The sequence below is a fragment of the Prionailurus bengalensis genome, chromosome E4 (genome assembly GCF_016509475.1).
Source record: "Prionailurus bengalensis isolate Pbe53 chromosome E4, Fcat_Pben_1.1_paternal_pri, whole genome shotgun sequence".
In the NCBI taxonomy this organism is placed as follows: domain Eukaryota; kingdom Metazoa; phylum Chordata; class Mammalia; order Carnivora; family Felidae; genus Prionailurus; species Prionailurus bengalensis.
This window is the reverse complement of record NC_057360.1, coordinates 66,122,274-66,147,682: the sequence shown is the minus strand read 5'-3', so window position 1 is coordinate 66,147,682 and position 25,409 is coordinate 66,122,274. Positions and strand designations below refer to the sequence as shown.

Sequence of the window (25,409 nt, the reverse complement as noted above, 5' to 3'; positions counted from 1 at the left end):
GAGCCGCGTGGGCAGACGAGGCCAGGAAGGGATCCAGGGAGGAGGTGGGTCTGGAGGATGGACAGGATGTGGATGTGGCAGGAAGAGGGAGAGCACTACCAGACCCGCCAAGCTTTGGAGCCAAGGTGTGGCTGCAGAATGCGCGAGGTCCGTTGAGGCTGGTTGCAGCTGGATGTCTGGGTTGGGGAGAAACAGGCAGGGTGATCCAGAACAGACCAGGGCCGGACCCGGAACGTCTTGAAAAGCTAGGCCGGAGACTGTCCTGTAAGAAGCGTGGGGCCAGGGGCTTCTGTCGTCAAGTATGATCCCAACCTCACTCCTCACCAAATCGTCCCCTTCTCTTAGACTCCTCATCTGCTGGGGCGGCCCCTTCCGTTCAATGAAGAGGTGAAGTAGACAGGTAATCAGGGTTTGACCAGGCAGAAGTGAGCAGAAAACCTGGGGGAAGTCCCTCTTCTGGCCTGGGAAGTCTCAGATGTGTGAGCTGAGTTGGGGAGCCTCCCAGATGATGAGCAGAGCCCTCAGGTTTAAGACGGAGATGCGTGGGGGGCAGAGATCAGTGGAGGTAACCCAGACCAGCGCCCTGCCGTGTCAGGGGGCTCCCTGTGCCTGTCGGTGGGCCTATCTCGAGTGTGGGGGACCCTTCTGCTCAGGCCCAGGCTGTTTCCTCTGGCGGCCTCAGATGTGTGTGTGTGTGTGTGTGTGTGTGTGTGTGTGTGTGTTTGGGAGCTGAGCCTAGAGATTGTCAAACCTCTGGGAGCCCCTGAACTCCTTTTATCAAATGGAAACCTTTGAAGAAGGTTCCCACCAGCGGGGAGGGAGCCTGTGTGCAGCTAAGCAAAGTGTTGTCTTCATGGCTGGGCCCGGCCGGGCTCTCCACGAGGCACCAGGGTAGAAAGGTAAGTGGAGTGTGGTCCCTGTCCTTGGGGCTCTCCGGTCCCAGGATAAACACAGTGACAATACTATATGACCAAGGTTGTGAGGCAGGAATGTGAAAAATGCTGAGGTCTGAGCTCGGGCTGGCGGCCGGGAGCCTGGCCGGGGGAGGGGACAGCCCGCCTCCACAGATGTGAGGCTCAGGGGCTGCGGCCCTGGAGCTTCGGAGCTTCTGGAATGCAGCGCCCTGGACAATCCCCGATTGTGCCCCCCTGCTCCGGATGGAAGGAGCCGAGGAATCTGAAGGAGGGAGCCGAGGTCCCTCCCAAGGATTATGATTTCCAGGAACAAAGGCTGTTTCTCTAAAGCCCACTTTCCCCAAATCTCCTCACCTCCGGGGTTCAGCTTCCTCCTCCCCACCCCCACCCCACCCAGCGGAGCTCATCTCTAAATTAACTTTGTCCTTGTAATCAGCTTAGCCGAGTTGTTCCCCCTCCTTCCCGAATTCTCCCAGGAACAGCCTGGGGCCCTGCCCGCTCCATTACCCAGCATTGTCAAGCCAGGAGGTGCTTTTAATGGCTCTACCCATTCGATTCGCTTAACTGGGAGGTTATTATTACTAGGAAAGGAGCCGAGATGGGCAGAGGGGGGCAGAGAGAGGGACCTGGGGGTGAGGTGGCCGTGGGGGCGGGGGGAGAGGCATTTTCAAAGGAATGGAAACCCAGGGACGGGCAGGCTGGCAGGGTGAAGCCCCTGAGGGAAGGTTGAGGTTTTCGCCGCCTGGGTGCCCTCATCCTCCAGAAGGACTTTCATCAGGACAGCGGGTCTCCTGGGTTTTAATCCCAAACCCTGAGCAGTTGGCTTGCTCTGCGCCTGCGACCCAGCCTCCCTGGGAACCCACCAGCTGCCCTCGGCGGGACGGGACGGGGTGCCCACGCTCCCCGCACGCTTGTGGGTCACGGCTGCTGCTCCATAAGCTCGCCGCACCCACCCCTCCTCACCCCTGTGGATCCTGGACTCTGGTGCCTATCACCCTGCACGCACCCGGAAAGTCGCCCCTCACCAGGCGGTGGGAGCAGTGGGAATACACGCTCATTTTAATGTCAGTTTGAGCCAAATATAATTAGAAAGGAAAATCTGACTTTGCAAAAAAAAAAAAAAATCGAACGCCTTGCAAAGCCAAGTTGAAATGACTTCTGGATTATCTGCACCACCGCCGCTCTCCATTTGTGCAGAAAATTGAGAGCAAGGCTGCAGCGCCTGTATCTAGGGATTTGGTGTGTGTGCCCAGGGTCAGGTCATGGAGACTGGCCCCTTTCAACACAACCCCAGACTTGCATGACCCCTGGAGTGCCCCGGGGCTTCGGAGGGGGGATGGCCGCCCCAGTGGTCGGGACCGAGCCACTTGGCCGGGAGCCTCAGTTTGCCCCTCCATGCAATGGGTACAGTAGTGCCTCCTAACCTCAGAGGGTTGCCGTGAGGACTGAATGAGGGAACTGTGTATTAAGGGGCAGAACGGGGAACACAAAAGCTATTCAATAAATCAGAGTTATTATTAATATTGCACAGTGCCTGCTTCTCACAGCTCACAAGAGTGAAGAGGACAAGAGTAGTTCAAATACAGAGCCGTCCCCGGGTTCTGTGCCGAGGGAGGTGAACCGTGATGCCGGTAATTCCTAAGGTGATGGTCCCTGGGGCGCAGTGCGGTGGGAAGCTCTGAGGCAGTGGCAGAGCGTGATGGAAAGCGCCCTGGGTCGGAGTTGTGAGCCTTAGTTTCTGCATCTGTGAAATGGGGCGATGGCCCTACGTGAAGCTTGGAAAAGCACTCCTAACGCGGTGCCCAGGAAGCAAGCCCGTCGTCTTCACCCCCGTCTCTAGCAGGTTTCAACTCAGTGTATTAGAACGGATTCTCAGACTTGGGCGTGCTGGCGGGACACCCGGGGATCTTGATAAGGTGCGGACACGGCGCCTTCTGATTTGGAAGGTCCGCGGCAGGTGGAGTTTCTGCCTCGGCACCGAGCTCCCAGAGGCTGCTGGTGCTGCCGGTCCTGGGACCGCCTTTGGAGGTGTTGGAAGACGCTTTCCCCTGGAGAAATAGGCCTTCGGTGTTCTACTGAGCGGCAAGGGAAAGTAGAATCCTCGTACGTGAATGAATTCACCTGTCAGCCTGCTTTGTTGTATCACGGAGCCTGGATGGGTCACTGATTTAGGAGCTCCGATAGGTTTGTCTCAGGGAAGCAGGCTGTGGGGCAGGACAGGGGTGGTGCCCGCCAGGGCTCCCTGAGCTGCCCAGCCCCCTCCCTGCACCTCACCAGTCCCCAGCCCCCCTCCCGTCTGCCCTGGACAGCCGCTGCCAGCTGCACAGTTGAAACGCAAGCAGCCGGGGTGTTGTTGGGAAACCCTCCATGCCAGAGTCAGTCGGTCACCTCCACTCCATTTTTTTTTTCTTCTACGAAAAAAGTCCTCATAATCCAGCTCTTGGTTTGGTGGACATTTGGGGGACACAGTTCGACAGAGGTACCAAACGGGACCTTTGGCTTTGGCTCAAACATCGGGTCATGAGCGAGCGGTGTGATTTGGGAAGCAGGGTGGGTGGTGCGTAGGCTTAACTGGGGGCATGTTGGGGGGCCCCTGTCTCTGGGCAGGTCAGTTTCTCAGCAGACCTGGTGGTGGCTGGGCCAACATGGTGAGCTAACTCGCTCTTTCCCGCCTGCCCGTATCCGTGTGCAGAGCCCCAGCTGTCGAGGGAGATCCTCAGGCCGGAGCAGAGGGAACCTGTCTCTGCCTTCAGAGTTCCGATTCCCTGGGTGAAGCTTCGTCCTTATGTCTGCGGAATCCCGGCCACTAGGGGAAGCAGGAATGGGCACTGATTCTCCTTCCTCCTCCCCTCTCCCCAGAACCACACACTTTCCACCATTACCCGTGCACACAGGGGTGCATGCAGCCTGTATTCCTGGAACAGAGAACTGGGTTGGCGGTGAAAGCGGAGAGAAGATGCTTTACGAAAGCGCCAGGTGTTTAGACTCTGTTCAGGTCGGACTCACCTGACTCCACCTGGACCTCAGGGTCCGTACCTGCCGGAGGAGAAAGGAAATGCCGTAGCCTTCTGTGCTCGCTCACTTTCACAGCCAATAGGCCCTGACAAGCGGCAAGTTCCTCTCTGCGTCTAACCCGAAGCCTTCCTGCCCCCGCATGGAAAGCTGTCTCACTGGGGGCCGTAACTGAATAAACGCCCAGCATTCTCTCCGTGTGGATAAATGACGTCTTCCCTTGGTAGGTTCATCTCCTCACCTCCAGAGAAGGCTCTTCATGCTGGAGAAGCAAGCCCAGGGAGGTCACTGGTGAGCCAGAACAGGCTGTCTCTTCAGGGGTCAGATTTGCTTTCCGGGGAAACACCAAGGCTGGTCTCCCGGTGTCCCCAATCAGGGCCAGAGCCGCCATGCCCTGACTTGTTTAGTGTCCCCCCCTCTCTGCAGCTCAGAGCAGCTCGGGGCTGGGGGGCTCTGGCGTCCTTCCCACTGTCTCTAGCTGATGGTCTGGGGTAACCCCCCCCCCCCCCCGCCCCGCCGGGGCAGGACCTGTTCTAGTTTCAGAGCGGGAGCGGTTTCCTCTCGGCATCACACGGGGATGTCCTTGGCCCAGCCTAGCCTGGGTGGATCCCTACGAACTCCCTGTGGGTAGAGAAGGAAGGATCGGGATCTGCCTTTGGAGATCTCCCTGGGATACTGGGCCATATCTGGCAGGTGCAGACTCTTAGCTCTGAACTTGGACTTGAGGGAGGAGCCGTGGTTTCTGCTACGGGGTAACTAATTACAGTAGGAGACATAGGCTCCCCATCTCTTGGGTCTAAACACCCACGAAGATTGTCTAAACAGGGGGGGTTGAACCCTGTTGTGCGTCTGCCGGGAAGAGGCAGAGATATGGGTGCCGGAGGGTCAGTTGGAAGGTTCTCTGGCGGGGCACAGGGAGGGCCAGACTCGGAGGAGCCTGCCAGAGGCTAGCAGGCTGCAGGCTGGGGGGAGCTGGGAGCTGTGGCGTCACCTTGTCAGGTGTGACCCCTGCAGCATTCACACCGGAGGGCCGCTGACACACCCACGGAACAGGCAGCCAGCACCCCGGGAGGGGGCCCTGCTCCCTGGCGGACAGGGCTGCACGGCCCCCAGGGGGAGGAGCCCCCGGGGGGACAGGAACAAGGTGTCCGGGGCACTGGTGCTGGGGCCGCGGCTGCCCTTTTCCGAGGTAGCCAGCCCGGTGTGCCTGGCACGGGCCAGTCTGGTGGCCGGCCTGTGGGTGCCAGCCAGCCGCGGGCTCCTCCCGGCCGGTGCTCCGGCCTCTTCCTCCTGCTGCCCTTCCCCGTCTGCAGGTCTGTCACTCGGCAGGAGTGAAATGTGCCCTGGTCCTGGAGCAGTTGGCGCTTGATAATTTGTGGATTATAGCTAACTCTCGATAAAGATTCCCCTAATTGCTGGGCTCACCTCAGGTTCTATCATCAAAGCAAAGCCGCGAGGCCCCCTCTCGCCCTCCTTTCCTTTTTATTATCTCTTAATTAATCACTCTGGCTTTCACACTTAGCAGATAATTACAGTCTCCTGGGCACGCAGCTCATTTTCATAACCTCCTGCTCCACGCCGGCAGCAGAGGGGTGGGAGGAAGGGGAGAGACATGCTGAGAAAGGGGGGGAGCGGGTGGGATGAGGCCTGGGGCAGCAGCAGGCACCCCATGGAGCAGTTGGAGCCCTGCATCAGGCCTTGAAGAGGCTCCGCCAGGACAGGGAGGCCATATGCTCCCTGGGGGCGGCCTACCTGGTCCCCGACGCAGCCCCCCTGAACTGTGCATGGCTGGCTCCTTCAGCCTCCCTGGGTGGGGTAGGGTAGGGGTGTGGTGGGTTGGGGTAGGGGTTCAGTGGGGGTAGGGGTGTTGTGGGGTAGGGTAGGGGTGCGGTGGGGGAGGGGTACGTGGTGTGGGGTAGGGGTTCAGTGGGGGCAGGGGTGTTGTGCAGTGGGGTAGGGTAGAGTAGGGGTCCAGAGGGGGAGGGGTATGTGGTGTGGGGTAGGGGTTCAATGGAGGTAGGGGTGTTGTGGGGTGTGGTAGGTGTGCGATGGGGGAGGGGTACATGGTGTGGGTTTGGGGGTTCAATGGGGGCAGGGGTGCAGTGGGGTAGGGTAGAGTATGGGTCCAGAGTGGGAGGGGTATGTGGTGTGAGGTAGGGGTCCACTGGGGGCAAGGGTGTTGTTGGTTAGGGCAGAGGTGCGGTGGGGTGGGTTAGGGGTTCAATGGGGACCGGGGTGTTGTGGGATCGGGGAGGGTAGGGGTACAGTGGGGGAGGGTAGAGTAGGTGTGTGGCGGGGTGAGGGTACGTGGTGTGGGGTAGGTGTTCAATGGGGGTAGGAGTGAGGTGGGGTAGGGGTGTTATGGAGTGGGTAGAGGTGCAGCCAGGCAAGGTATGGTGGGGTGGGGTGAGGCACGGGCATGGCAGGGTAGGGTAGAGGTGGGTAAGGGTTCAACTTGGTAGGGGTGAGGCGGCGTTCTTCAGGACACATGCACAGGTTGCTGGGCAGAAAGCGGAGTGAGGAGCTCGAGGGCGGCCCAAGTGAGGTTCCTGCCCCGCGGGTGGGATCGAGCGGCCATCGAGCAGCGACTGGGGGACGATGGCCGAGCTGAGTCGCCATCCCAGCAGGACCCAGGTCTCGGGAAGCGTACGTTTCCAGGTGAGCAGGGACACAGGGCCTGGGGCTTATCCCAACCCCACGGGGTGACTCGGCGATGATGAGCCATCTGGTCAGGTGGGGAGGGAAAGGCCCAGGCCGCGTTCGCACCTGTAGTGGGGGTGGCCGCCGTGCGAGGTGTCCACCCTGGGTGCCCACCTCCTTTCCCCAGTGGGCTCCACCCCACAGACAGGCAGAGAGGAGCCGCGTCTGAAGGTGGATTTGAGAGGCTCCAGACACAGAGGAGTTTCCCCTCGGGGGCTGGACTCGGAGCTCCGGAATGAACCGAGTCTGCTCTTTGTGCGTCCGGCCAGGACTCCTGCAGGTCTGCAAGGAGGTGACGGAGGACGGGAGCATCTGTCTGTTTTTCCCTGTGTGTTGAGTTTTCCTTTGGGAGCCTGGCACCCTGTGCTTCGTCCTTAGAATGAAAGACACCGGGCCGTTCTCCTTTTCTGCCTTCAGCTAGTTGAGAGACCTTGGAGTCGTCCTAGAACCTGGGTCCCGGTTCCTTCTTGGACGAGTGGGCATCTTTGAGAAGCTCACAGGCGGCCTGCGTCAGACCCCGTCCCTGGCACGTGTGACCGTGCTTGGCAGGTGCCGGTGTTCCCATACCTCTTACACGACAGCACCTTGCCTGTGGCCGCGGAGCCACGCGAAACAGGGCGTTTTGTTTACAGACTGGGGAGAGGGGAGGGGAGGGTCCTTTCCTTCACCTTCAACCCGCTGCTCCTTCTGGGGTGCGTTCTTGAGCAAAGCCTGCTGGCCTGGGCCCGGACGGTTTTCTTTCCACGAATCAGCTGCGTGCTCAGGCTGGGGCCTGCTTCAGCTCAGAGCTTCTTGGGGTCCAGCTCCAGGCAGGGCCGATCCACCCCCTGGCAGACCCCTAGGCCTCAGGGGGTCACCGCGCCTGCTGCGGGCAGCACAGCCCTTGTGCCTGAAGGGTTAAATGTGGCGCGTCTCAGATGGCTTGTCACTTCTTTTTTAATGGAAAGTCTATCCATTGTTGTTTTTTTTTTTTTACTTTATTATTTATTTTGAGCCCCCTGGGCGCCCTTGGCTTGCTACTTCTGACAGTCCTCTGGCTTCCTGGGCCTTATAATAGGAATGTCTGTATGGGAGGGCGGGCGGGGGACAGTATGGAAAGAGCACTGGCTTGCCAGTCTGACTGTGGATGGTTAGCCCTGTTTGTGACCTTATGCGGTGACCTAGGCCTGCTTTCCTACTGTAAAATCAGAAGGTTAATCTCCCAAGATTCTTTCTGGCTGCATGGTTTTTAACTCTTGGCCATGCTGTGGGAGTTCACAAAAAGGACTGATTGTTCCTGAGTGAGGTCCTGGATCTCCAGTTCGGTTTTGGGGGGTACTGGTTTCAGAAGGCCAGAGCTGGGGTACCCCCAGATAGCAGGGTGGAGCTGGGGGCGGGGGTGGGGCAGGAAGCACACGTTGTCCCCGTCGTTGGATCGGGTCTGGACCTGGGGTAGGAAAGCATGGGGTGACCCCCCCCTCCCCCCCCTGCACACACCGTCCACTGTCGTGGGGATGGTCTGTCTGGCTGCTCTGGGAGGGTGGGAGGCCCCGGACCAGGGCTGTGGGTGCTCGGGTGTGCATGTCTGAAGGGCAAGCTCTGGCTTCGCCCTGAACTTCAGCTTTGGTCTATGAAAAGATTTTGCAGAGTCTTGTGGGAACATAAACATTTGGCAGATTTCTTTCCCTGAAAGCTATTTCTTCCCTTTTCTTTTTCTGGGAACTTTCGCCAGCAAGATCAAGGCCCCTCCACCCTTCCCTCCTCCCTCCCCTCTGCCCGAGACACCCCACCCCGCACTCCCCCCCCCCCACAGTGAAAACAAAGTGGTCTGGTGGGGGCACTGGGAAACCTCCCCGCAAACTGGGCCAGAAGAAAGACGTGAGGCAAACAGCTGTCCCAGGAGGAGAAGTTAGCAGAAGGGAGGGAGGTGGAGGGGAAAAGGCAAACGGCATCAGGCATCAGTGGGGGGGGTGGGGAGTGCGTTCCCGACATTTAAAATTCTTTTGGTTTTAATCATCTCAGCCCTACCAGAGCCCGGCTGTGGGGGAAGGGAGAAATGAAAACCAGCTCCGCGGACTGCAGGACAGCAGCCTCCTCTGGGACCCGCGGCCTCCCCAGCCTCCCCTACTGGGCTGCTCACCTCCCTGCATCCGAGGTTCCGAAGGGCGCCCTCCTCCAGGGGCCTTTCCTGACTTACCTCCCCTTTATCTCATTTCACAGTCTCCATTTAAAGCACTGACCTTTCAGTTTTCCGCCAGAGTGCAAGTTCCCCAAGGCCCTGGATTATGTTTTGTTAAAAACAAAACAAAAATAACAAATAACAAACCCCAGCCTCTTTCATAAGTCATGCCTGGGCCTCCTCTGCGGCGAGGGTCAGGGCCCTCAGAGAAGCTTCTGGGCCTGTTTTCCTCCTCTGTGAGCCGATTTGAAGCGATGGGCTGAGCCCCGGAGAGGCTCCAGGGGGGCGGGGAGGCCGGGAGGGCCCCGGGCCGTGTCGGGGTCTGCCCTGTGAGAGGCCTGGGGTCCTGGGCCACCTTCTCACCCCCTCCACCCCCCACCCCCGCCTCCGCCAGCCCAGGCCCCTGATTCTGACTTCTCTATCTTTTTTTCTTTAATTTTTATTTTAAGGAGGCTCCACATTCATCGCGGGGCTTGAACTCACGGCCCCGGAGATCTGGAGTCACACGCTCCACCCTGAGCCAGCCAGGTGGCTTGAGTTCTCTATTTCTTAACCCATCGGTAGGCAGCTTTCTCCATTCTCCTGACCCCCTGCCGTTTCTCCCCCTTGCCCTCCAACCTCCATCGCTGGGTGTTGGGACTGTGGTTCCCATATGGGCCCCACTCACTCCCTGTCGCCAGGGAGACGCAAACAGTGGGAGCTCCAGGGTAGGTTGGAGCCGATTTCAGGTGGGGGCCGGGTGACCCGGGGTTTCCGCGTCTCTCTTTCTGGGGTTTTTTTGGCTGCAAGACCGGGAGCTGACACGGTGGCGCCCAAGGCCCCTCGCGGTCCGGGCCGGGACCAGCGAGACCCTGTGCCGGGCACCCCACCTGGAGAAGCGTGCCCCCGCTTTGTGGGTGTGGCACGCACCGTGTCACAGCCCCGTGTGGACACTTGGCGGGGTATCCGGGACGCTTGAAGCACGCCATGCGTGGCGGCTCTTACTGTGAAATCGAATCCTCACGTTCTGGGCGTGTAGTCAGGAGACCCGCGTTCACATTCCGGGGTCCCTCCCGACTTTCTGTGTCACCTCACACACGCCCGTTTCCCTGACTGTAGCCTAGGGCTCCTAAACCCTGTCTGTGAGTACACGCTAATGTGACGTCCTGGGCGGGAAGGGCCCACTCCGCCTTGGTCTTGCACCCGTACCCCCACCCCGCGCTCGGGAGAGCACCAGCCGCTGATCCGCAAGGAGGACCCTGAGACTCAGGACCTGTGGTTCCCCCAGTGGCGCTCCCCACCCGCAGGTGCGACAATAACGAAGCGTCTGGATGTCTGCAAGTGTCCCCTGGGCTAAAATCGCCGCCCCTGGGGGGGCGCCTGGGTGGCTCGTCGGTGAAGCGCCGGACTTCGGCCCAGGTCACGATCTCGCGGTCCGTGGGTTCGAGCCCCCGCGTCGGGCTCTGTGCTGACGGCTCAGAGCCTGGAGCCTGCCTCAGATTCTGTGTCTCCCTCTCTTTGCCCCTCCCCACTCACACTCTATCTCTCTCTTGCTCTCAAAAAAAAAATTAAACATTTAAAAAAAAAAAATTAAACTCGCTGCACTTGGGAAGCACGGAGCTGGTTGGAGGAAGAGCTGGATAGGATAGACCTGAAGGTCCGGCCTCTCTGCTTGGAGCGTAGCTGGTTCTAAAATGCCACTCGCCTGCCTTCGCCCAGATGTTTGCCTTTGACCCACAGCCTGGACAGCGAAGAGAGGGGCTGCTGTCTGTCACCCAGGGGGAAGGAAAGTGTTCGGTCCCCAGCCCACTGCAAAGATGATTAGGTGCCCCCCCCCCCCCAGCCACAGCCTGCCTGTTTATCCAGGATTGGGGCTAGTGAGGGGGAGCAGGTGATGGGAGAGCCACCCGGGCAGCCCCCTAGCAGGGAGTGGCCGGAGCTCCTGGCTTCCTCCAGAAGCACCACAGTGTCTCGGCCACAGCCGATGACAGCCCACGGTGCCGGACGGTGGTGCCAGGCGGCAGGACTGACCGGGTCTCAGGTGTCCCGCCACCCCGCTCCCCCTCCCCCACCCCCGTAACTGCTGAGACTTCTCAGGTTTGAAAACCGCGGATTTGAGTTAGCAGTGAAAACCGGGACTCAGGAAGGAAGGTGACCCACTCCCCCGAGCAGACAGGGCAGTGCGGTTCCTGCCCCTGCCCAACACACGCCCCCCTCTCCACTCCCCCCTGCACACACCAGGAGGCCCCCTCTGGGAGGAGGGGTGATGAGATCAGGGACCCACTGCTTACGGAGGCCCAGAGAGGACTGGGGACACTTCTCTGGGACTGCTCCCGGATCCCCACGTCCCCAGACACCCTCCAACCTCCACCCGGAGCCCGGGGGTCTGGGGAGGGCTTAGGGAGGAGACAGGTGGAAGGAGGAAATGAGGGAAGAGGTAATGATAAGGAAGCAGCTGGGTGGAGGGCGCAGGGCGCAGGGCAGAGGAAGGTGAAGGGGAGGGCGGGGATGAGAGAGAAACCTCATCCATCCAGGAGAGAAGGGGGAGGAAGGAGGGGGAGGGAAGAGAGAGAGAAACCTCAACTTTTATTTAAAATCAGAGAGCGGTTGTACGCCTGGAGTCGTTGCCATGGCAACCGCAAAGAAAAGGAGATAGAGGCCTGGTGAAGCCGAGAAAACCCAATAGGGGTAAATGTTTAAAGCCAGGAACAAAAACCATTCAGAGATAATTAAGTAACAGGCTGCAGGTTCCAGACTCCTGCCCATTGTCGGGGGACTCGCCCGAGACTCCAGCCCGCCCTGCTCTCCCTTCTCCACCCGGGTGTCTGTCCTCCCTCGGAGCCTAGTCCTCCCTTACTCCAGGGGCTCTGGGAAGCAGCCGGGAGCACCCCGCCCCCCCCCCCCCCAGCCTCCTCCCCTCTGGCAGGGGGCTGCCCTTCTCGGTCCGGCCCCAGATGAGGCTGGACAGGCTTTCTCGACTGTTAGGAAAGTACAGTCTCGTAGGGGAAACAGGAGGGACTTGGGTCAGATCCACGGAAGAATTTCTGGGTCACTGGATGGATATGACACCTAAGGTGTGGACTTTCTTCCCTCTGGTGACCTCGAGGGTAAAGGGTGCAGGCTGACCTCTGTGTTGACCCTCGCCCTCCAGGTCTGAGATGCTGGGGTCCCCTGGGGCTCTTCCTCCAGAAGGGGGGTACGTCCTAGCTGGGAGCTTTGCTGGAGCTGCTGACCTGAATGCTTCTTAGGGCTCCTCCAGCAGGACTTAATCTTCCCAGGCCTCAGGATGGCTGAGAGCTGAGCTGGTATTTGGGGGTTAGGTGTGCTCTGTAGCCATTTTTTTTTTTTAATGACAAAGTACTTTTGTATGTTTTAAGTCAGTTTCACTCAGTCACCTCACCCCCCACCCCAGACATCACAACAGCTGGCTGGCCCCTTGCCCCACCTCCTTGGGACGATAATCCTCAGTTCTGCCTCCCAAGACATGGCGACTCTCAGAGCAGGTGGCGTTCTCTCCTCCCTCATCCGTAGAAGCCGCTCGGAACTGAAGGCCCAGATGGCTAAGTCGGAAGAGTCCCGTCTCCTGTCTGCAGCCCTCCTTCCCGCTGTTATGACCCACTTCCGGTCCTTGCCTCCAGATAGCCTAAATTTTATCCTTAGATTGCACCAGACCCTCGGAGAGTGATAAACCGAGACCGAATGGCTCTGGCCTCTCGAAGAATTACCTTCACTGAGCTGAGCATTTGGCCCCGTGCCACCGGCATGCACTGAAGAATGTTCTAAGGAGTAACCCTTGAACATATTGTATTTATGGTAGGGATGTTGCCCAGGTTATGGTTCAACACATCGCAGTATTCGTTATGTGAGGATCCTTGGAGAAAGTTCTGTAGTGGTGCTTTTCCTAAGCCGTCAGATGGTTTTTATTTTATGGATACTGTACGTTGCGTCGCTGATTTTGAATTTTTCCTTTTTGCACTTGCTGCGTGGAAGCTCAAGGCTAGCCTTGCAATTGGTCTCTGATGAAGCATGGAAGAGCTTGTGGCATGTATCGACTATATTACCTTTAGCCCAATCTCGATTTACTTCTCCAGTCCTTATTCTCTTTCCCTGCTTGCCCAGTCACCCCCACCTCACCCGATGTCGGCTTTCTTATCAAAATTTATTGTTTTGTTTTAATTTTAACGTTTATTTATTTTTGAGAGAAAGAGAGAGAGAGAGTGGGGGAGGGGAGAGAGAGAGGGAGACACAGAATCGGAAGCAGGCCCCAGGCTCCCAGCTGTCAGCACAGAGCCCGACACGCGGCTCAAACTCACAAACCGCGAGATCATGACCTGAGCTGAAGTCGGATGCTTAACCGACTGAGCCACCCAGACGCCCCTTGAAATTTATTGTTTATATCATTGACTAAGTGTCCACGTACTTTGCCTCGAATCTTTTATGCAATAAGTAAATCAATTGAGTTAAGATACATAAAACATACAGCATAGTGTCCAGCAAATAATAAGTGAGCAGCTACTAAAACGTCAGCTGCTATTTTAAGTAACAAAACATCCAAATTTTTGGTCATCTTCCTTTTCGAGGTGGAGTCCCCCGGATTAAAGACCTTCTGTAAACATAGTGAACTCCCAGCCGCACCATGGTAACACCCAGCCACTGCTCTTTCTAATCTTTTTTTTTTAATTTTGGAATACATGATGGTGATAATGACAAAGGTAATAATCAGATTTGCCTTGCTCATTACTGCTGACTGGGACTGCTATTTACATGAGGTCTAATTCCCTGCTTGCTCCAAGACTGACAACGAGAACATTCTGGGTGACAGAGGGAGGCAGCCTGCCCGGGATTAAGATTTTTCCATGGATAATCTCTAAAGTGAGAAACCCAAGGGCCCGTAATTGAGAGCTGATTGCCTTTCTTTGGATCAGTTGTGCCTAGCCAGACGGGGCAAGAACTGAGCCCGCGGAAGGCAACAAGGTGAGACCAGAAGCGGTTGACAACACGTGACCTCTGGGAGCCTTGCAGAACCGTGTCAGGTGAGGTTGGCCTTAGCTCGTTGTTTCTTGTCTGTTTCTTTTCTGACCAACCCTTCATTTGGCCCAGGGGAAAAGAAAAACAACAGGAACCCATGGCAGCCTGTTTTGTTCAGCCCTGCATTTATTGAGCATTTGCTGTATGCTAGACCCTAATAGACACTGTGCCTGTGCACAGAGGAGGGTTCTTTTTACTGCCTCAGAGCGGGCTTCTGCTTCTTTCTCTTCTAAGTGGGAGAAACTGTTTCATGGATATTGCAGCCCCATTGATGCAGACTCGAGTGCTCCCAGTGATGTGCCCGAGTGCTCCCAGCGATGGGCATCTGGAGTGCTCCCAGTGATGCGCCCCCGAGTGCTCCCATTGATGCCCACCCTAGTGCTCCCAGCGATGGGCATCCTGAGTGCTCCCAGTGATGTGCACCTGAGTGCTCCTAGTGATGGGCATCCCAAGTATTCCCAGTGATGGGCATCCGAGTGCTTCCAATGATGTGTACTGGAGTGCTCCCAGTGATGGGCGTCCCGAGTGCTCCCAGTGATGTGTACCCGAATGCTCCTAGTGATGCGGCCCCGACTGCTCCCATTGATGCTCCCCTGAGTGCTCCTAGTGATGGGCATCCCGAGTGCTCCTATTGATGCGCCCCTGAGTGCTCCCAGTGATGGGGATCCCGAGTGCTCCCAGTGATGCACACCGAAGTGCTCCCAGTGATGTACATCTAAATGCTCCCATTGATGCACACCCAAGTGCTCCCAGCGATGGGCATCCCAAGTGCTCCCAGTGATGTGCCCCGAGTGCTTCCAGTGATGTGCCCCCGAGTGCTCCCAGTGATGGGCATCCCGAGTGCTCCCAGTGATGAGCACCCGAGCACTCCCACTGATGAGCACCTGAGTGCTTCCAGTGATGGGCATCCCGAGTGCTCCCATTGATGCACCCCTGAGTGCTTCCAGTGATGGGCATCCTGAGTGCTCCCAGTGATGGGCATCCTGAGTGCTCCCAGTGATGTAGTACACCTAAATGCTCCCATTGATGCACACCCAAGTGCTCCCAGCGATGGGCATCCCGAGTGCTCCCAGTGATGTGCCCCCGAGTGCTCCCAGTGATACGCACCTGAGTGCTCCCAGTGATGGGCATCCTGAGTGCTCCCAGTGATGCGCACCCAAGTGCTGCCAGTGATGTGCACCTAAATGCTCCCATTGATGCACACTCAAGTGCTCCCAGCGATGGGCATCCTGAGTGCTCCCAGTGATGTGCCGAGTGCTCCCAGTGATGTGCCCCTGAGTGCTCCCAGTGATGGGCGTCCCGAGTGCTCTCAGTGATGTGTACCCGAATGCTCCTAGCAATGCGCCCCCGACTGCTCCCATTGATGCGTTCCCGAGTGCTCCCAGTGATGGGCATCCCGAGTGCTCCCATTGATGCGCCCCTGAGTGCTCCCAGTGATGGGCATCCCGAGTGCTCCCACTGATGGACACCCCGAGTGCTCCCAGTGATGCGCCCCCGAGTGCTCCCAGTGATGGGCGTCCCGAGTGCTCCCAGTGATGTGTACCCGAATGCTCCTAGTGATGCGCCTCGACTGCTCCCATTGATTTGCCCCCGAGTGCTCCCATTGATGCGCCTGAGTGCTCCCACTGATGAGCACCTGAGTGCTCCCAGTGATGGGCATCCCTAGTGCTCCTAGGCAAGAAACATCCTGAGTGCTCTGGGGAATGGGCATCTGAAGTGCTCCCAGTGAGTGCTCCGCCTCACGGGTGCCAAAGTGCTCCCACTGACAGGCGCCTGAACACTCCCCGAGTGCTCCCACTGATGGGCGCCCCAAGTGCCCTGTCACACGTCTCCTCACCCCTTCCTGCTTCTGCACTTCTGCCAGCCCCTCTCCTCTCTTTTCCTCAAGGTCTTTCTCTTGTTTTCCCTTAAACTAAATTTTTTAGAAAGAAAATAGCTCCATATTGGTTTTTTCTGTCTTTTATCCTTCAGGTTTTTTCTTTAAAAAATTTTTCCCCAATTACTGACGGGGAAAAAAAAAAAAGAAAGCAGCCTTTCCAATCCCTCAGTTCTTTTGCTCAGAAGACAAAAGATCCTTCAGAATTGGGGGTGGGGGGGGTGGGGAAGAATTCCAGTTAAAAATCTTCATCAGGGTCAAAAACCTGACAGAAAAAGCTTTGTTTAAAGGGAATGGGAAGGAGGAGGAGGGAACTGGCCACTAGCAACTCTCAACCTCAAAAGGCAAATATCTTGACAGTTGAAGGAAAGCGGGAGAAGGGTGCACATTCCCATGGAAGCGTTGGAATAGCTCTGATTTCCTTTTGAACCAGAGTCGTCTCCTTCTGAGGCTTGTGGGAAATGCCAGGACTGGGGAGGTGCAGGAAGCACTGTTTCAATTTCACCCTGGGTCAGGATTACCAAGAGTCAGAGTCATGGAGATTGCAGAGGAGGCCCAGGCCCTGGGACCTTGGGCCCTGGAGAGCTGTGCCCCTGGGCCTGGGCTCCCCGCTCCCCCACTCTCAGAGAGAGGGGACGAGAGGAGCACGGGGAGGGCGGTGGCAGTTGGTGGGAGAATCCTGGGCCGGACCTGTGGGCAGTGGAGGCCACGTGAGAGTGTTGCCACGGACCCGAGATGGGGAGACACAGAGGGGTGCCCTCCTGGGAACGGCGTGTGTGGGGGAGTGTGTTACGTGCAGAAACGAGGTTCCAGCTTCCAGCCAGGTCCTAACTTGGCAGGATTTGGGGCAGAAAAGATTCAGAAACGTCCACTGAAGAAGAATGAAGCCAAAGGGTAGCATGGGGCATTCGTGAGGGGGTGTCTAGAAGGGGGAAGGGAACACAAAGCCTGGACAAGAGGGAACACTGGACTCGAGAAGGAAGGGGAGAGGGGGCAGGAACCCGTCCCTCACTGAGTCCGTGTAAATGCCTGCCTTCCCGGGAGGCCATGCTGAATGCAAGGCCCGGCCGGCGTGAGAACTATTTGTGGCAAGTGTTTAATTCCCAGGCTGCTCGTGCCCTGGCGCCTGGGATCCAGCCATCGATTGATGTGCGATGGGGGAACGTGGGCCGGTTTTAATATGAGCCTGAGCAAAACGTAATCGGGAAGAGAAATTGTCTTCTGCCGTTCTGGCCACTGCAGAAAGAAGTTACATAAGGGTTCATTCAGATGACTGGGGAGCACTTTCCCCATCCTGGGCCCTGTATCTCTGGCCTGAACCAAAGAAGTAGGAGCCCAGACCTTCCATTCTGTGTTCTGGAAGTCCCAGCCACAGACATGCCGCTAGGAGGGAGCCTGCAGACAGGCCTGGGGTTGCAGGATTTTTGACCTCAGTACCCAGGGTTCCTTGTCTCGCCGCTTCGAGGAACGAAGAGACAGAATGAGCAGCAGACAAAACGTTGGAGTCTTAGCAAGTCCGAGGAGTAGGAAAGCTCGCTCTGCAGAGAGGGGGCTTTCGAAGGTGAATGCCCGCGACGGGGGAGGCGCGACGGGAGGCGAGGGTGCTTGTTTTACAAGGTGCTGGTGTCCCTCCCTTCCCTCCCTCCCCCCCCCCCCCCCCCGCCCCGGTCCTTCTCAGGTGCCTCCCTTACTGGCCGGATGGCGCTGGGCGCTGGGCGCTGGGTGGGCCCCTCCTGATTGGCTGGACTCCACTGGGTGAGGACTCAGACTGTGGTCATCCTGTCCCTCGTAACACATAAATTTTATGGTTTACTTTTTTTAGTTAGGTATTTTGATTGTTGAGGGGGAGTAAGTGGTGTCTTACATTCTCAAGAGGGACCTTCCGCCCGCCGGAGGGGCTTCCAAAGTATGTTTTTCTCCACCCAGACACCTCAGGCCCTAACCTCTCCCTCTCTGCCTGGCTTGTCCTATCTTTTCCTATCATAGTCTGCTCTCCGAACGCACGACTCCTAACTGCCGTTAGGAACGGGGATGACGACCGATTTTTTTTTTTTAAATAAATGTTTATTCATTTTTAAGAGAGAGAGAGAGTGTGTGTGTGAGCAGAGGAGGGGCGGGGGGTGGGGGGCAGAGGATCCAGAGTGGGCTTTGTGCTGACAGCACTGAGCCGACGTGGGGCTCGAACCCGCAAACCATGAGATCGTGTCCTGATCTGAAGTCGGACACTTACCGACTTGAGCCACCCAGGCGCCCCACGACCCATCTTAATTAACTACTTCCTGCTGAAGGGGGTGATGCCGGGGGGACGGCAGGGCAAGCTCAGAGGTCGATCCGGAGGTCCCATATAGTGGGAGGGTGTTTGGAACAGCTGGGCTAGCAAAATTTTCTTGGATGTCTTATTTTTCTGATATGTGTGATGGCACCTACGGATGACATAGAAAAAGCATATCAGACCAACGAGCATGAATATTCCAAGGGCAATGCCTCTTAGGGAAGAGGTCACACCATGGGCAGGAAAGACACATTGTAATCATCCAAAAAATCCCTGGCATGTCTGGTCATTTTTTTTTTTTTAAAGCAGTTTAACGATAGTTTTTCCTCCCCTGTCCATATTTATTTGGATAAGCACTTGAACTAGTTTATGGTCCTGAATCCTTAGTTTCTCCTTTGGCCATCCAGTTTCCCTGAGAACAACTCCATGAGGCATATTTAATTTTACCTCGAGCAAAGATGGATCTTGGATATCCAGATCGCTGTAAATTCAGGCAATTGTTTATCCGTCCTGGGGCGAGTGGTCCCGTTGTCCCAAATTCAGTCATTAATGTCCCTTCCTCGCAAGGGCGCATTGCTCTCTGGCATTATCAGAGAAGAGTGTTGGAAAATCAAGTCTCCCCATATGCACCCCAGGGGCTGAGAGAAAAATTCAATCAGAGGTTTTCCGGAGATGCCTCTGATAGTTACGTGCGTTTGGATGGTTGGCCGGAAGTGGGAAGGAGGACAGAAAGGGCAGCTCTGGTTTCCAGAAGGTAATCAACCGGTGTTCCTTCTGTTTCCAGTTACCCGAGGCTCTGGGTTTCCGATAGGTGGTGGGTTTGGGGGGGGCCACCATCAAGAGCCCCGGGCCCACCAGTCCCTCTCAGGGACACTGGTTATCTGAGCCCTCACAGATCGAGGTCCCCGAGGGCATTCAGATCTCTGGTGACTGTCTCCACACAAGGGGCCTGGCTTACAGTAGGGTTTCGACTTCGGTTGTCCTCTCCGAAGACCTTCTTGTTTCCAGAGCTCTGAACGGCCACATAAATGGCACCGGGTGCCAGGACCTCGGGAAGTCCCTCCCATCTGACATAGTACGCAAGGCCGCGAGTAAAGCCTCAGATTTTTTCTTAAGCCTCCTTTCCTGTTCTTTATTCTTCTCTTGATCTCGGTTGTAATATACCCGATTGGCAGCTCGTAAGAGCTCCCCCAGGGTCCCTTTCGGGCCAACAGCCAAACTTTTGCAGTCTTCTCTGAATATGTGGGGCCGAGTGAGGGACAAATTTGTCCTTCAGAATCGTCTCGGCCTTAGGGGTGTTAGGGGAGATAGCCCTACATTTAATGAGAGCCTCCCTTAACCTTTCCAGGAAGGCCACCAGGCTTCCATCCTGTGTCTGTAAGATAGTGGCTAATTCAGTGTAACTTAAGGGCTTCACCTTACTCCTTTTTAATCCTTCCAAAATACAGGCTTGAAAATGGCGGCGACACCATTCCCATTGGGATTATCGTAGTCCCAGCTAGGATCTTGGGGCGGAACTGCCTGAGCTCCAGTAGGGAATTGGAAGTTCCCCATAGGACCTCTGGTCCCATGGTAGTTAATGAGTTGCTGGTCCCCATATTTCTCAGCCAGTGCCGGAAGCCCACGTTCCTCTGTTTCGTTAAGAATCTGATTCAACAAGGGATGCCTGGGCGGCTCAGCCAGTTAAGCTTCCGACTTCAGCTCAGGTCATGATCTCACGGTTTGTGGGTTCGAGTCCCGCGTCAGGCTCTGTGCTGACGGCTCAGAGTGGAGCCTGCTTCAGATTCTCTGTCTCCCCCCTCGATCTCTGCCCCTCCCCCACTCACTCTGTCTCTCTCTCTCTCTGTCTCTCTCTCTCAAAAGTAAATGAACATTAAAAAAATTTTAAATTAAAAAACATTTTTTTTAATTAAAAAAATGATAAAAAAGAATCTGATTCAACAAAAAGCATTATATCTTTCTGGGTCAACTCAAAAACATACGTAATGTTCTGAAAAGCCTCTGTATGCTTATCTGGATCATCAGAAAATTTACATAGATCTCCACTTATCTGTCTTAAATCTCCTAATGAAAAAGGTACTTGTAATCTTATCATGGTGGTACCTCCCTGTGTTCCCCCTTCCTGCACCCTAGCTTCTTGTAGGGGAGACATGCCTGTCACATTGCGGGCCGGGCCTGGCTAAGGTAGGCCACAGGGAGAAGTGGCATGTTTTTGGTTTTGTTTTTGTTTTCAACGTTTATTTATCTTTGAGACAGAGAGCATGAACGGGGGAAGGTCAGAGAAAGGGAGACACAGAATCTGAAACAGGCTCCAGGCTCCGAGCTGTCAGCACAGAGCCTGACGCGGGCCTCCAACTCACGGACCGCAAGGTCATGACCTGAGCTGAAGTCGGACACTTAACCGGCTGAGCCACCCAGGCACCCCAGAAGTGCACGTTTTAACGTCTGGATGCACAGATCAAGGACTTGAGGAGGAGGAGGAGAAGACTTCCCTTCCTCCTTCTCTGGGTCTGTCTTGGGTATAGGCAAGGAGCCCTTAATCGTTTCCTCTCCTGACTGCGGGACTTTAGAAAGGGTGGCTGTTAAATCAGGATCCACCTTACGTTGCTTACACATATCTTGATTTTTTCTTAAGGCCCCAAAACATCGAACACAGGGGACTTCTCCCCATCTCCCCTCACGTTGCAAACCAAGTCCAGTCGTAGGATGGTATTTTAATTGATATTTCCCTCTGGCCGCCAGGTTTCCCCCTGCAGCTTGTATTGGGGCCAAGCCTCGGTGCAAAAGAAAATGAGTTGCTTTTTCCTCAGGGTTTGTGGATCAAAATCATCCCAACTTTTCACAGGGCATCCCAAAGGCATGTTGGCCTTGGTTGGGGAGCTGCCTATCTGTAGGGAAAAGGAGGAAAAGGCATCCCTTATCTCAGTTTCCTATAGCTGGCCAGGAAAATCCTCACCTCCTGACCCCCGTTGTTGGCCGGCTCTGAGACTGGCAGACGGAAGCCCGGTCAGTCTGGACAGGTGCAGAGAGTGGTCGTTCTTCCCCGGGCTTGACCCTACCTCTGAGAGCTGACCTCGTCTTCCCCGATTTCTCCTACCTCTCCGTTTCCCACCTGTGGGACTTTGGGGGGTATCGACTGTGGCCAAGTAAGACTCCCCTGGTGGTAGAAGGGTGTGCTAATTTTATTTTTGGCTGGACAGTAGTTTACGTATCGATCATCGGCTGTTGGGGGGGGGAGCGCTAAAAAGGCCAAAGTCGAGGTCTATTCCTCTGCCGTTTCCAGCAATGCCCACATAAATATGTTCCAGCCGTGTGGGTGTCCATTTTAAAGTCACTAGATTGGTGCAAGTCAGCATACGCTGGGCTAAGTGTAACACAGTGGCTCCCGTGTATCCCAGGAAAAGCCCTTCGTGTGTCACAGTCATCCACCCCTCATGGCACATCCCTCCATCCATCCATCTGCCTGCAGAAACAACACAAGTGCGGAGCGTTTGGAGGCCGGCAGCAAGGACGTGGCCACCATCTCCCCGGCCTTTTTTTTTTTTTTTTTTAAGTTTATTTATTTATTTTGAGAGAGAGAGAGAGAGAGAGCAGGGGAGGGGCAGAGAGAGAGGGAGAGAGAGAATCCCAAGCAGGCTCCGTGCTATCGGCTCAGAGCTCAGTGTGGGGCTTGAACTCACAAACCATGAAATCGACCTCAGTCGACACCAAGAGCCAGATGCTTACCGGACTGAGCCACCCAGGCGCCCCTCTACCCGCGAACTTTTACAATCCATTCATTTTAACCTTAGTCCCTCCTGACCGCACATAAAATTCGTTTCCAAGGATTTCCCCTCATGAGCCTTCTGCCACATTCCTTTGTACTCAGATTTTGCCCCAAGTCATTTCTCTCCAACAACCAGTCTCATGTTGGACAAAAATTACTTTTTTTTTTTTACCTTCGCCAAAAACGTATTTGCATTTCTTATATCTTTCTTACACGTGTGCTTTTCCACATACAAAGCTGCTTTCCTTATTTCCATCAGTCTTAAGTACATTTAGCAGAATTTTAACTCTTAGAAAACTCCGGTAGACTAAGTAGTAAGTAACTGTGAACCGTTACATCAGAATTCTTTAGAGGGAATTCCTTAGATGGGATCAATTAAGCATGTTTTCCAACAGGCCCAAATATCCTTAGTTTCTCTGCAAGAAATCAGAAGCACAGACCTGTGTTTAGTAAGTAATGCTTTCAGCATTCCATCGGATTTGGAAAAGGCCTAAGTGTCCAAAAAGTGTAATCCAGCTTATCATCCCAGCAAAACTTTACAGTTCCAGGTTATCAAGGGCCCTGAAAGCGAACTTAACGGTTGCCCGTGAAACCCAGGAGACAAAACGAACCATCCTGTTAAACGATCGTTTTGCGGGCAACTCGTAACAGAGATATTCATGGGCTTATTTGGTTCTGTAAACCGAGGTGGGAGAGTTTCATATATTGAATGCTGGTATCTCTGAAGACGTGTCTCAAAATGAAACCAACAGGCTTCAGTGAGTTTAAACACGGACTGTGTTCCACCCCTGCGTCCACTTATAAGTCGGTCCCTTGGTTCTCCGTTGTCAACTTTGCCTGGGGCACCAGTGAGGAAACATGAAGCGGGTGGCGTGAGCCTGAGGGGGTGCTCTTTGCTCCTCGACAGCGAGGGGGGGAGGAGCCCATGGCTCCAGAGGCCCCCAGGTGACACAGGAGCCAGTCATGCTGGCCGCACTGAGGTGGTGTAGAAAACAGGAGGAGTTAGGAGAAGGCAGAAGAGGTGAGGTGCAGCCAGGAAGGCCGGAGGCAGGCGAAAGCCCAGAGGGCAGAGAACCAGGTCTCCGGGTCCTGAAGCCTGTCGGCTCGGACAGGTGAGCAGATGCAGATTCCCCCCCCCCCCCCCCCAACAAGTGGCATTCGGGCAGTGCTTGTCGGGCCAGAGAAGACTGGGAAGTTCTCCGGAACAAAAGGCGTTTCGGCAGCTGCTTGGGAATATTCCTTTACGTCCCCGTCCCGAGGCGGACTAACCAGGCCATCTGCGACTCGTGGGGAGCCTGCCGGATGTCTTCTCTCCCATCCCCCCCGTGGGCATCAAGGGCAGGAGGCGGGTGCTGAGCCCAGAGGGCATCGGAGTAAGTCCGCAGGAGACGTTTGAAAATGAAAAGGAGAGTCCAAAAAATGGGAACCTGGGAGGTGAGCCATGCCAGAGGCTTGGAAATGGAAGCAGGGGGCCACCTTCCACCGTAGTTGGGAAACCTGTGAGAGGGGCGCCTCGGAAGTCACCCGCATCACTCCTAGAAGGGTATCTGAGGGATCAGTCTGGGGCTTTCCCACTATTTCCCAAAAGGAGAGGCTGGCCAAGACAGAGGAGAATGCCACCCGACACCCAAGCGGGCGGTCAGGGACCAGGGTCTGCCGACGGCCTTCAGGCGTCCACCAAAGAGTAGCCTCGATCAGGACCCTTCGGTTGCAGAGTCCGTGCATCTGGGCGTTCTTCTTGAGAGGAAATTGGGGCTCCGCCACACCGACGTCCCCAACTGTGTTGGGGGACCAGCTGGGAGGACACCCAAGGAGCCTGTCCCCCAAGGCTGGAGAATGGCCGCCACACTCTTCCCTCTTAACTGGCTGACGGGTGCCCACTGTTTGGTCTGAGAGCTTTGTTCAGGATGGAAAGAAAAGAGGGGGTGCCAGCTGCTCTTTCCTTATAGTTAGACAGCGTGGCTATCCTGGGATGAGCCCCCAAAGGCATGTCGCAGGATTTTTGACCTCAGTACCCAGGGTTCCTTGTCTCGCCGCTTCGAGGAACGAAGAGACAGAATGAGCAGCAGACAAAACGTTGGAGTCTTAGCAAGTCCGAGGAGTAGGAAAGCTCGCTCTGCAGAGAGGGGGCTTTCGAAGGTGAATGCCCGCGACGGGGGAGGCGCGACGGGAGGCGAGGGTGCTTGTTTTACAAGGTGCTGGTGTCCCTCCCTTCCCGCCCCCCCCCCCCCCCCCCCCGCCCCGGTCCTTCTCAGGTGCCTCCCTTACTGGCCGGATGGCGCTGGGCGCTGGGCGCTGGGTGGGCCCCTCCTGATTGGCTGGACTCCACTGGGTGAGGACTCAGACTGTGGTCATCCTGTCCCTCGTAACACATAAATTTTATGGTTTACTTTTTTTAGTTAGGTATTTTGATTGTTGAGGGGGAGTAAGTGGTGTCTTACATTCTCAAGAGGGACCTTCCGCCCGCCGGAGGGGCTTCCAAAGTATGTTTTTCTCCACCCAGACACCTCAGGCCCTAACCTCTCCCTCTCTGCCTGGCTTGTCCTATCTTTTCCTATCATACTGGGACAAGGGCACAGATGAAACAAGTCAGTGCATCCTGAAGAGAGGGAAGGGGGAGAGAGGGGGAGGAAGAGGCGGGGAGAGAGGGAGAGAGTCAGGGAGAGGAAGAGAGGGAGGAAGAGGGGTGGGGGGAGAGAGAGGGAGAGAGGCAGGGAGGGAAGGGAGGGGAGCCTGGGAGGTGGGGGGGGAAGGAAAGAGGTAGGGAGAAGAGAGGGAAGGGGGAGAGAGAGGAAGACGGGGAGGGGGAGGGGGAGAGAGGGAGAGGAAGAGAGGAGGAAGGGAAGGAGGAGGGAGGCAGGGGTGAGGGGGGTGGGGGAAGAGCAGCAGACCTGAATGGGAAGGAAGAAAGAGCAGAGGTGCCCTGTGGCCCCTGGCTCCTGTTGGGAGAAAGGAAAAGAAAGCAAAAACAGAGGCACAAAAAGACTAAATGATCCCAAGGCAGATGCAGCTGAGTCTGGTGTGTGTCCCGCATTATTACGGGCTCTGAGAGGGTGGAGGAAAGGGTGTGGCACGTTTTGGCCGAGGTCCTGGGTGGCTGGCAGGGGGGGTGAGGGCAGGGTGGCCGAGGGCGGCCCCGTGGGGACAGTCAGGGCCGCGGACCCCTCCCAGGCGCAGCGGAGGGCCCCTCAGAGCCTGGGTGGAGGGAGGCAGGGGTGGAAAGTCCAGGCCTAATTGCCGGGTCCCTCTCAGGCTCGCAGGGAGCGCGGGGCAGGAAATTCCTCGGATTCCAGGCCCGTAGGATCATTGCCGAGCGTAACCGCAGAGCCGGGAGGGAGGCCGAGGGCGGCCTCTCTCCATCTTTTCTGCAGTTTCCACGCAGGCCCACGAGGAGGGCGGGCCGAGGGGCCCCGGGCCGTCGGCCCCCCCGGTGGGGGCGCCCCGGGACCCAGTGCGGGGCCGGGACTTCCCTGGTGCATGGGCTGCGGGGTGCGGGGTGAGGCTGGGAGGCCCCGCCGTCTTGGCCGCATAACCGACTGTCCCTCCCCCAAGACCAACCGTACACCCCCAAGATCCCCCGTCCCCGCCAAAACTGACCCCCCAGACCGACTGTCCCCCCCCAAAACCGACTGTCCCACCCCCAAGACCCCCCGTCCCCGCCAAAACTGCCCCCACAGACCGACTGTCCCCCCTAAAACCGACTG

The 25,409-nt window shown here is 56.4% G+C and overlaps 1 protein-coding gene across 5 annotated transcripts in view; it reads left to right on the top strand.

Moving 5' to 3' along the window:
• Nucleotides 1-25,409, top strand: part of KIRREL1 (kirre like nephrin family adhesion molecule 1) — a 100,010-nt gene that overhangs the window by 7,412 nt on the left and 67,189 nt on the right. Inside the window, exon 1 of one of the 5 annotated variants that reach the window (XM_043568593.1) lies at nucleotides 13,682-13,796. The exons of the other annotated variants lie outside the window; for them this stretch is intronic. The gene's annotated coding sequence lies outside the window, so the exon portion shown is untranslated. Of the gene's footprint in view, nucleotides 1-13,681; nucleotides 13,797-25,409 lie in introns of those variants that run through there. 5 annotated transcript variants of the gene reach the window in all.